We start from the raw sequence: 11,610 nt of genomic DNA on the forward strand, positions 1-11,610 counted from the left end.
GTATCATTTAATGGCATCATGCATAGTTAAAGATTTTTAACAGCCTGCTTTATTTATGGTTATTTACTCAATAGAGTATATCAAGCCTTCACAACCTCTGTGGGCAGTTGTGAAAACTAAGTGGGCATTCACCCATATTTTTTTTTAAATGTGTCATTTACACAGTGAATGGATCCATAGAAATCATTGCAATCAGACACTGCACTCAGAAAAAAACAAGGGTTGTGTGTTACCTGGAGAGAGCTACAGTGATACTGCCACATCTACAGGGGACGATTCTGCTTTCAGGATGCCAGTGTAAATCCAATGTCTATTAAACCAGTGCTCTTACTCTGGATTTTTCTTCTTGGGAGCATAATTCCACTCTTTCTGTCCTGAAAGGAGAGAAGGAGGCAGAGCCCACTGTTAGTAAGATTTCCAATAATTCATTTTAAAACATTGCATAAATAAGCATTTACTAAAGGCCCTCTGAAAATTCGGTACCTCTCTATTTTAACTGGCTTCTTCCATATAATACTTGACCTGAAATTTCCTTTCTCAAGTTTTACAGCACGGTCAATACAAACGTGGTGATACATGTTGGTAAAGAAAAAATCCGACAAGTAGCACACCACAAGTTCTTCCAGTATAAATTATTTTGAGTCATGCTTCCCACTGAGTAGATCAGTCACAAAAATCTGGTTCCTATTTGAGGACTGTCACTACCCTGTTGGTAGTATCCAGGTCATCTCCTAGTATTGCACCTCAGTTTTCTTCCTCTGCAAATTTGTTTTGAGATATAATAGTGCAAAGAGTTCTCTGAAAAGTATAAATGGTTACGATCGTTTTTGGCATTGTTGCTGTTGTTAAGCAAAGGTCTTTAAATGCTTGTGCTACTCTTCTGTCTTGTGCAGATACTACAATAGTATCCCAGATACTATTGCATTACAAACAAAACTGGAAAACATTCAGAGTACTTAAGAGATTTGCAGAGACTCAGCCTGAAGAGTGTAAAGTGCATCAAATGATTTACCACAGGCCTATCTATATATCACAGATATCAAATTCAACTTTGAATGTGAGAAGGGAAAAAATGAGAGAGCTGAAATTCATATACTGTAATTAAATGGAAAACACATGCAAACTGTAGCAGAAAAATAATGGAAACATGAATCGTGAATATTGCATCTGTCTGTTATTATGGTAGGAGTGGCAATGATTAGTAGAAATAGGGTTGCAAAATGATTTCTTATATAATATCACTTCCTGTGCCCATAGGGGAACTGTAATAAAGACAACTCACCCTTAGGCAAGGGCAAAGGCAGAAGGCACAGTCCTTTCTGCTGGGAAAGAGAAGCACTCAGTTGCACAGAAGCCTTGCCAGCCAAAGGAGGTGCTGGTTTCTCATCCTTTGAAGGTACCAGCAACCGGTCTTGGAACCGTAACCATACTCATTTGAGAGAACAATGCCAGTGCCAGGGACCTACAGCCTAGATCATCCCAGTCAACAAGAATATGCCTCAGAATTGTCAAGCACAAAGGAGTACACTCTAAGTATACTCTAAAAACCTGAAAATGTTGACTTTTGTGGACAGCACTATGCAAATTCAATGATACCTAAACGTGTATGTTTGCATACCCACTGGGAACTTGCCATTATGCACACATATTGAATGGCTCCACTGAGAGCAGTGACAATATTGCCCATGCTCAGCAGAATTCATGAGTGTTGTGCCACACCTCTTAATGGGTCAAGTGTGAAACACCTCAGTTAACTGATGGGGGTGTCTGTCAGGGTCCCAGTACATACATAACTTCAACAGGTAGCAGTTGGTTATTAATATGTACTTGTGACGTTCTGCATTTTTGCTTTAAGATTTTAACCCCAAGGTCTTCCAGAAGCAGAATTTAACATGTTGCCTAAGAGCATAAGATAAACCAGTGGCAAGCTTGAGCTGGCAATCTGGGTGGAGGATCTCCCCCCTCCACCCAAGCCTGACTCATTGCAGCTCCCTGTAGTCAAAATATGAAGGGGCAAGATCTTTGTAGCTGGTTGACGCAAGCAATCTGTTGGCTGTATTTATGAAGTGCTGAAATAGGGGACCTTTGTGGGGATATCTGAAGTTTGCAGCACTGATGATCCACATTACGGCTTCTGTCCACCCAAAGCGAGGGTGGGCTGTGGTAGATTTCACTGGCACCCCAAAAGAGCTGTCTGTGTGGCTTTGCTTCCAAAACAGTGCAAGGTAGAGGAAGATGAACTGGCTTAAAGATTTCTCTGCTACCTCCTGATTTTAAGACAGGCATCACCCAGGCACATCACTGCAATGCCCAGCACGCAGGCCCAGTCCTTACACATACACTGCTATGAGCACTGCTGCATTAACTTTACAAACACATACCCTCCTGGACTTATTTGGTATGCTGGGTTTGAAAGGTGCAAGGAAGAGGGCATTTTTCTGCACACAGAATTTTTCTTAAGAGGAGTAGTCACCTTTTGCTATTACAAATACCAGAGCAATAACTATATATAGAGGCCTGAGCAATAATGGAGATTCTGGCAGATATTTTTTCCCCGTCATAAGCACACTAGGCCTAAGGCAAGGTTTTCCTTTATTAAATAAAGAAAATGGAAAGGTAGGAAGGAAAAAAAAAAAAACTCTGTTGCCTCTCAAATTACACAACCTGCTAAATATTTAGGATATTCTTTCCCACAAACATTTCAAATGGATGACAAAGAGGTTTGTCTTCTTGACAGTTCACATCCTCTTGCGGCCAAACTCATTCCTCTGGAAGCTTGCTGAGGTCAATGATATAGCAGCAGGGATGACAGATGAAGCTCACGACCCACATTTTGGTGGTACCTATCTGTAGTTCATACAAATCAGCTCAAAATTAAGATGCAAGTGAAGACACTAAAGGCTCAGGTTGAGGACATGACTAAGTTAGCAGAAGCAGTCTGAAATCTGTGGCAAACGTGTGTCTATTCCACTCCCAGTTTCTTGGCTAGAAGAGAAAGGCTTGAACTATATAACAGTAACTAACATTGTTTTTCAATACTTGCTTACAATGACATGTATTCCTGCCTTCTTTTTTCTTTTTGTTTTCAGTCGCTGTAGTGAATGGCAATCATGTACTCTCATTGCATGGCTGGCTATCTTTGCTGTGAAGAGCAAAGTGACAAGTATTTACAGTTGACAAGTAATGGGTCACCCAGCAACATGTCCTAGCTTTGCAAATCATCAATCCAAAACACTTTTAACTTCCTTCAAAACATGAAGAAAACTTCTCCAGCCTTTTAAACTGGAAATAGGAAATCTGCTTTTCACAACAGGCCTCAGGTGTAGTAGCTCAACGAATCACAGCTTATCAGTGAGCTGGAAGTTCACCTCAAGTCCAAATGAAGCCAGTAAACCGTCATCAGAACAAGTAAAATGAAAGCAGAAAAGACAATAAGCCATAGCTGTAACCATCCACTCAGAATCAACCTACCAGCTCTCAAGAAAATACCTGCTATGTTAAAAGCTTTCTCATGTTAGGCCACTTGTTCTCGTAATAATTAAGATACAATGCTTTAATAAAAGAGTTTCATTTACATTCCGATAGTCAAGCTGGCACTTAACTTGATTTGGGGCTGTTCTCAATTAGGAACTGTTTATGGCCTCCAAAATCCCTTCTTGGATGCTCTTGAGGTTCTGCACCAGAAAGAGGAGCGGAAATCTGGCAAATCATAACAGAGATGTGAGAACTGTGCTGGGGGAAAAAAAAGCAGTAACTCCCTAGAATCTGCATGCTGAACCCAATCAAAGCCAAGCTGCACTGAAACATAAAAAGTTTGCCAACTTCCTAAAATCTAGTATCATGATTTTTATTTATAGTACTTATACTACAGCATGTATTGATTTTACATGGGTAGAACACTCTTTTTAGGGTAAACTGAAAATTTGCAAGTTTTTCACCTGCAATTTCCCAGTCTTATCTCCTACCCTAAAACTCCCCCATCCAACCTGCTGTGAGCTGGATCCCCAAGTCACAGAAGTACCCTTTGAAAATCCTCTCCCTGCTCACAGCATCGCCACAGACACGTTAGCACAGTACAGATGAGCACGTTCCATGTCACACTGGCCTCCCAGCACCCTGCCTGTGTTTGCAGCGGGATCTCGCTACCTAATGACGTCTCTGAAGCCCAGCAGCGTGCGGTACACACCCTGTTATATCACACTGCTCTGACAGCTTTGCAGCAGGGGAGAGGTGAGGACATGACAAAGAAGAAGCAACTGTTCTTCCTTACTTCAAAAGACAACACAGTGCCACTAATAATTCTTCACACTTAAGTAACAGCCAGCTTTATAAACAGTAATTAAAGATGCCTTCTGGTGTACCTGCAAAGGAAACATTATTTTTGTTCTCCACAAGGACCACATTTTCTTAAGTGACTTTTCATTAAAGAAGTCAGCCTTGAGCACAAAAGGCTTAATTTTCAGAGGGACAAGCAGCTACAGGATGTATTATACAGCCTTCTAACCATGTCACATCAGCTAAAAGTTAAAATCTGAGATTTCAAGCAGAAAACCTCCCAATCTTTTATCTCAGAATCGTTCTGCACACTGCTAATCAGCAATATGGAAAGAGGAGCAGGACTCATGCAACAAAGCAGTATGAAATCTGTTAATAATTTTTACATATACATACAAAAACACTCGCTTAATCCTCTGACATTTCATTGAGTTTGCCTGCCAGGGCATGAATTAAACCAGCATTCTGAAATTCATGAAGTGGGTAGTTCATCTGCCTGCATTTCTCTTTTCAGTTTTCATCTTCGAACTGGCCAGGGCTTTTAGCACTCACCATTTACTTTCTCCAAAAATTAAGCCTGCTTTGAGTGCTAGCTGGAAGTGAAGATCGGTGACAGTTACAGCCCAGCCCACTCCAAAACCCCAGTGCAACCTGGGTGAGCCCAGAGACACCAAGTCACTGCTCTGTCTAATTACAAACCCGAGGCAGATTAACCTTTGATGACTAAATTAATCTTCTAAATAAAATGAATATGCATCAGCCTGCAAATTAGGATTAAATGCTTAGTAGAATCTTTATGTGATCAAGCAGGTTTTGTGGTGCAGATGTTAACCATTAACATGAAGCAATAAAATCATTCTTTTTTCTTATAATAACACCTAACAATTCTAAAGCCACCTTTCATCTGAGAATCTCAAAGGGTTTCATGCACATAATTAATTAACCCTCTCAGTATCCAAGAGCATAATAATGTCCCCGTTCAACAGCTGAAGGAACAAGCGGAGGAAAGCCCTAGCTCACGTGCCTCGGATGGTGCGCAACGGGGATGTTACACACTTTGAAGAAAAAGAAACAACCGGGTTTACACTGGCTTCACTTCTACCTCAGGTAGTGCTTGTGCCGGGCATGTAGGGTGGCTTCTCCACAAGCCCTGACCCAGGAGCACACACCTGTCCCCAGCCCCTGAGGCTGGGCATGGCCCCAGCAGGCCGCAGGCGGACAGCACCTGTAGGCCGCGCACCGCCACGGAGCTGGCACAGCCTTCTGCTTTCCTCTAGAAAAGGCAATCAAACTCATCTCAGCACTGACAAGATGAAAACAAACATTGCACTTTGTGATCTACTACTTAATTCTGAAATAAATCATTTCAGGGGTGTGTGGGGGGGGAATATTTTCTGAAGAAAAATCTGTTTCTTTGTGATTTCTCCCTTGGGCACAGGAGCCTACTGGTCTCTTAGCACATCTGTTCCCTGCATGTGCCGGTAACAACAGTTTAATCACAAGGAGACCCAAACAATGGCAATCCCACTTCTTTCTGACTGCTGGTGGCACAGTTGCCCCTGCAAGCTGATTCTTACGTCTACATGGAGTAAAATGCTTGCATGGCAGTGAGGAGGAGGAGGAGATGTGGCCCTGCTTCTTTTGTGCTCTCCCAGAAGAGCAAATAGTTGCAGGGGATCAAGGTAACCTGCTGCTGTCCCCTTTCTGAGCTCCTTCTTTCAAAGGGATATTCATTTCCAGGAGATTTAAAATGAGGAACTTACACAAATGCACATATCATGATTTTTCAGCCTTACTATCCCTGATTTTAACTTACAAGTTTCAAACATTGCGACTAACTAAATTGTAAAATTAAGTTTTGATTCGATCTATTTGAATAAAAAATAATGTAAAAGTATTAATGAGGTATGGACAGGCATGGGAGACTTCATTTTCACAATAACCCAATTTGCTGACATGTTTTGTTGCCCAAACATAACAGCTTCTCCTGGTGTGTAAGCATTTCTTCCAATGCAAACTTTCTGCCAAGGTATTTTTACTTGTTTCAAAGGGTACTGGGTAAGTTTGTAAGGTCAAGTTACATTTTTTGTCTTCTAAAAGGAAGCTTAACTAGAAATGTACAGTTATTTTAGAATATTGACATCACGGATATAATTCTGGTCACACAAGTAACTTTCACTGTAAGTTGCACAGTTAAAGGCATTTGTTGTTTTGATACAATGGCTGCTAAAATCCATGGAAAAACTCCAAAGACTTTAATAAGCTTTGGATTGGGCACATTATTACTAATGACTGTAATTCGTGATACCTCTTGTAACATCCCAGTCTATGTGAGAAACTTAGAAAAAGCAATTAACATTCCTCCATCGACTTTTGTATTTACATTTTAAATTTACCATTTAAGACTTTAATTCTCCATAAAACTGCTTAAATATACATAACTTCAGTATTATTTAAATGTTTTATGATCCTTCTGAAATGATCATCTAATTAAAATCACTTATCCAATTTAGTACCTAAAATTTACCTGCCTTTATTTGGGAGGAATTGGATTTAATGTGCAGCTTTTGTTCATTTCCTTTCTCAGAAAATCTTAATTTGGAAGGAAAATCATGATTACATTCTGGGGAAGAGTATGTCTTCTAGGCTGCAAACTTAAACGTGTGGTAATCATTACTACCATGTATGACATGGTGAATATAATTAAGAAATAAATTTATTAGAGAAACTTGGAATTATCAATTAAAAAGTAGTCAGTGCAGTCCCACAAGGTCCGATATGATTACCTACGTTATCTGGGCTGTCACTTCCAATGTTAGTTTGAATCTCAAAGACCTCTGAGGGGTGCTCTGTGTGTCAAGTTAAATAAGTCAGACAACCTTAGTGGAAAAATGCAGTGATACAAGCGGGTGCAAACACAACTCTTTTAGAGGAAAATAAAGATGTCAGCTTTAGCTTGAGTACAATTGGCAAACTGTTCTTCCTTCCTACTGTACTTCTAAGTGTACTGACAGGACAATTCAATCTGTGGCTGTAGCACAGTCTGTTTGATGGGTTATGAGGGGCAGAACCTCAGGGGCATTAAAGGATGCTGCAGCCTGTTACATTTTTTCCTAATTTCTACCTTTGCAGACTGACTTTTCCATCTTCAGATTTCTCAGGTTCAAGACCAGAAAATACCATTAACTAGTTTGACCTTGTGTATATGCTAGGACATTAAACTATACTCACTGACCCATCCTCCATGATCCCTCCTGCTCCTCTTCCCTAGGCCACCTCTCATAATACTGATCTACAAATGTATCTCAATTACGAGGCCATAAAACAATGTAAAAAAAAATAATAGCTCCTCCTATCAGCCTTTCTCTCCAAGATCCCAACTGTAGAAAAATGATTCTGTTGCTCACTCTGAATCAAAAACTTGGCATGCTCTGATGAACCAGATTTTGCTTCTTGTGTTGAGTGTCTCACTTCTCTATTGCTCTGGGCTCTAGCTTGGGTGAGAAATAAAATGAATAGAAAATGTCACCTCATCATATTTTTGACCTGATCGAGGTAGATGGACCTTAAATACTTCGTATTCAGCTATGGAGGTTGTGTACAGCTATTTATGAAATCAGATTCAAGCAGAACAAAGTTAAAACACAAGTTGTTTATCCATAAGCTCACAATAAAATCTTAATCTTTTCTAGCACTACATAATGTGTTTAAACCAGTACACATCAAAAAACTTTACATCTTCCTCACAACTCCAGTATCTGCCTATGCAGTAAGAATTCTGTCATTTACCAAAAACGGGAAAATAACAGTCCAAAATGTATGCTACCATCATTTAGGATACAATTTGAAAACTGTCTCTTGGCTCTGAATCAAAGACTACCGTAGACACAAGAATGTTGACAGATAGTGATTGTCTCCTCTTTTAAAATTGCACTGACAGCATCAACACCATTCTTCCATTTGGTATCAAGGAGTGTCAGTAAGAGTGAAATACAGCTTACCTTAATGCATCATGCAAAATATAGCAGCTCTGTGCTTCCCTGGATTCACCCCCCTCTGTGTTTCCCTGGATTCACCCCCCGTGAGCATTCCAAAATGTGCTCAACAAAACCACAAGAAACTCAGATGATTTCAGATCATGTTACGAAGTCAAAACACGGAGCAGATTCACAGAAAGATTTGCTAAGGTTCACCAACCTGTTGAGTGAACCTGGGCCCAGTTCCAAGCAAATCTGGATTGATTAATGTTTTCTTTAAATCAACATCACCTGATGTTCTTTGCTACTGATGTGAATCTCAGCTTTTACTTTTCTCTTTGAAATTTTGGATCAGCTCAAGTCCAGAGCTAAAAACAGCACATGGGATGCAGATCTGCCTACACACTAACTGAAGAGCATGTAGCATTGTTTTCTGCAAAGCAATGAAATATTGCAAAACCAGCTCCCTACCTACCTTATTAGCACTTTGCAGTATTATTAGCCTTTTGGTGAGGACCAGGAGTAGTTTTTTTTTTTTTAAACTGTTCATGCATTTAAAAACACAACAGTAAACAAGCTCTTTCTATATCTCAAAAATGGGACCAAATTGAGATACACTCAGCTACACGGAATAGCACCTCTTTCTACTAATGGACCCACTGAAATCGATGGAACTACTTATGGAGTAATATACCATTACCCACTGTGAATATGAGCTACTGTGAATAAGCTTTGGAAACCATATTCCAGCTACAGTTGTGCTTGGTGGCTTGTAGTATTCCAGCACTTGCTAAATATAAATAAATGAAATAAAGTGGGAGATAGTGATACTCTGATTCCTGTTAGCACTGGCTATACATTTGTTCCAAGTGTCTGAGCAATCAGAACACTACATAAATACCTTGCCATGCCTGTGGGATCCCACGCTAAGTTATAATCCATCACTGAAGCAGGCAGCCACTCTTGGAGACATGCTAAAACATTTCTGAGGTTGAGTGTAATTCATTGCTATGCTGTCTGGTTGCATGTTTATTTCATCTTGCAGGAAGAAGTGGCTACATGTGGAGTGGTTGTGTGCTGTAAATTTCACTTAAAATTTGTGTCATATTAAACAATTATTGACCAAAGGCTCTGCAATTTATCAGCTGATTTATCTTCTCCTTTCTATAAGAACTCTTTGTCAATAACCTTTACATTCAGTAATGCTACATTGACACATAGCTTAGCTGTATTTATATCATTATTTGAAAGCTGCGGGACTGAGCCAGGTAAAACCATTCAGATTTTTTTAAAAAAAGAATCTGTCCCATTGTGTCCTTACTATATGCATGCATATATTTATATGAAGGAAAAAAAAAAAAAAAAGAGAAAAAGAAAAAGAAAACTGCTTATCACGTAGCTGCTTTATTTATTTTCTTCATTTCTGACTCCTGCTTTCAGACAAAAACTGAGGAAAATATTAAAGAACTGCCAAAGTTTCTGTTGGAATAGAAAAGGAACAGGAATATTCTAAGACACACTGTTCCCTCCATTTCTTCTGGCCAATTTGTAGTCCCAGCAGACCTACACAAACTTTGAACAGGCACAGAGGCCTGGCAGCACTGACATGAGACGAACTCCTCTAGACTTGTGAAATTCAACCACTGCAACTTCACAGTCAGCTTTGGCAAAATGCAGGGAAGATCAACCCAGAAGAAAAAGAGATTTAAAACTGACTGGATCCTTAAGGAGAATTTTTGTCAGCAACTGAAAAAGTCCATCAAGTTCCCCATAAGGGAACTTTCCAGCAGCTTAATTTTTCCCTTACTTGCTTGTATTGCACTGAAGACCATTGCCAGCGTCCCTGCTCTTTCCTGCTACTACCAATTTAAATGTTGGTGTCCACTAAGAATCTAAAAAAAAGAATCTTTAATGTTCAGGCTGTACATACACCACGTCCCAAGAGTCTGAGATACGTCAAAGGTGTGAAACGATGACCATGAAAGGGAACTCCACGTCTGTGTTTGCTCAGTAGAAGAACTGCAGGGCTGACCTGTGGACTGATGTGGCTGTTTAATATGGTCCCTGCAAACCGTTCAATAACATCAGAACTGCTGTTTAATCCTCTTACCATTATCATTGACATTATTTCATGTTCTGCTAATTCCAGCCCATCTGCAGGAGAAATTCTTGCCTCTCTGGCAAGCCAATACAGAGGGCCATTTTTTTAAAAAGGCTGCAGCTAGAATCTTCCACATTCTTTCAGAACAAGACTTTTTTTTTTTTTCCATGGGAACGTTTTTGCATACCACTACAATCTGAGTCTCATGACAATTATACTTCTATGTGTCAGAAGTAAAGGTAATGCATCAGGATCAGGGCCTAAAGCGCTAAGAAACTAAATTTTTTGAAACAAATATACAAGCACATTTTGACACTATAAATGCAAAGGTGTTTAGACGCAAAAGCCTCAATATTTTGGCTTTTGGAAGAACAAAAAATATGTTTAAAATAGGAAGAGACAAGTGTGAGATTTGAAAAGCTTCAGAACTGTCTGTATTTCTACTTTGCAACTTCTTGACCAGTTTATGCAGTGTTCTCCCTTTCATTTGAATTTCATATGAAGAGCTTACATATAAATGAGCATGACCAAGTTTTTCAGACGGTGATTCCCAATTCAGTGTTCATTACTATAAAACTTACTTAAAATTACTGTAAAAGAAATATTATTTCCCAATGACAATAAAATAATCTTTCTTATTGATTTTTCCATGCATTTCCAAAGGGTCACAAAGAGTGCCATACCTTGAAGGGGAAAGATTCAAGGGAATGAAAACTTGCTGGTTTTGTAATGAACTAACATTTTCAGTGCTCCATGATCATTCTTACCTCTCTTTGCAACTCTCTTTGGAGTTGTAATCCATCCACGGAGACTCACTTATTGAATGGAACAGTAAGAGCCTTGTGCTACCATTTGTGTCGTGTCACTGTCTTCTGTTGGAGAACGCAAGTGGGTCTGAAACCAAAGCAGACACACAGTTGTGAATGAACTGGAAAAAAAAAAAAAAAAAAAAAGTATTTCAAAATCTGGAAGACTGTTTAACACCAATGTCCTACTCAGAGTATTACACACCACAGAAACTGGTCGAGGAAGGAATGTTTCTATATACAATACACTCAGGCTCCCACTATCACATAATCCCTCTTCCATCTATGCCAAATTCCAGCTGCAGTCCATACTCGCCTCCAAAGAACCAGAGCTAATAGCAAAGTAACAGTCGTATCTATTGGCTCCTCCACCAGCATTTCACAACAGATATCACATGATTAGGTGTTAAGTGGGACTATTTGCACTTTTGCTTAAAGCACATATAATTAT

General features: G+C 39.6%; 1 long non-coding RNA gene across 1 annotated transcript in view; it reads right to left on the bottom strand.

Moving 5' to 3' along the window:
• LOC116493957 overlaps positions 1–11,209 on the bottom strand; it is a 100,332-nt gene extending 89,123 nt beyond the window's left edge. The window contains exons 1-2 of the long non-coding RNA XR_004253815.1: positions 11,121–11,209; positions 234–374 (exon numbers count right to left, since the gene is read on the bottom strand). This is a non-coding gene — a long non-coding RNA (uncharacterized LOC116493957). The remainder of the gene's footprint in view (positions 1–233; positions 375–11,120) is intronic.
• Between the last annotated feature and the right edge of the window lie 401 nt (positions 11,210–11,610).

The sequence above is a fragment of the Aythya fuligula genome, chromosome 12 (genome assembly GCF_009819795.1).
Source record: "Aythya fuligula isolate bAytFul2 chromosome 12, bAytFul2.pri, whole genome shotgun sequence".
NCBI lineage: Eukaryota > Metazoa > Chordata > Aves > Anseriformes > Anatidae > Aythya > Aythya fuligula.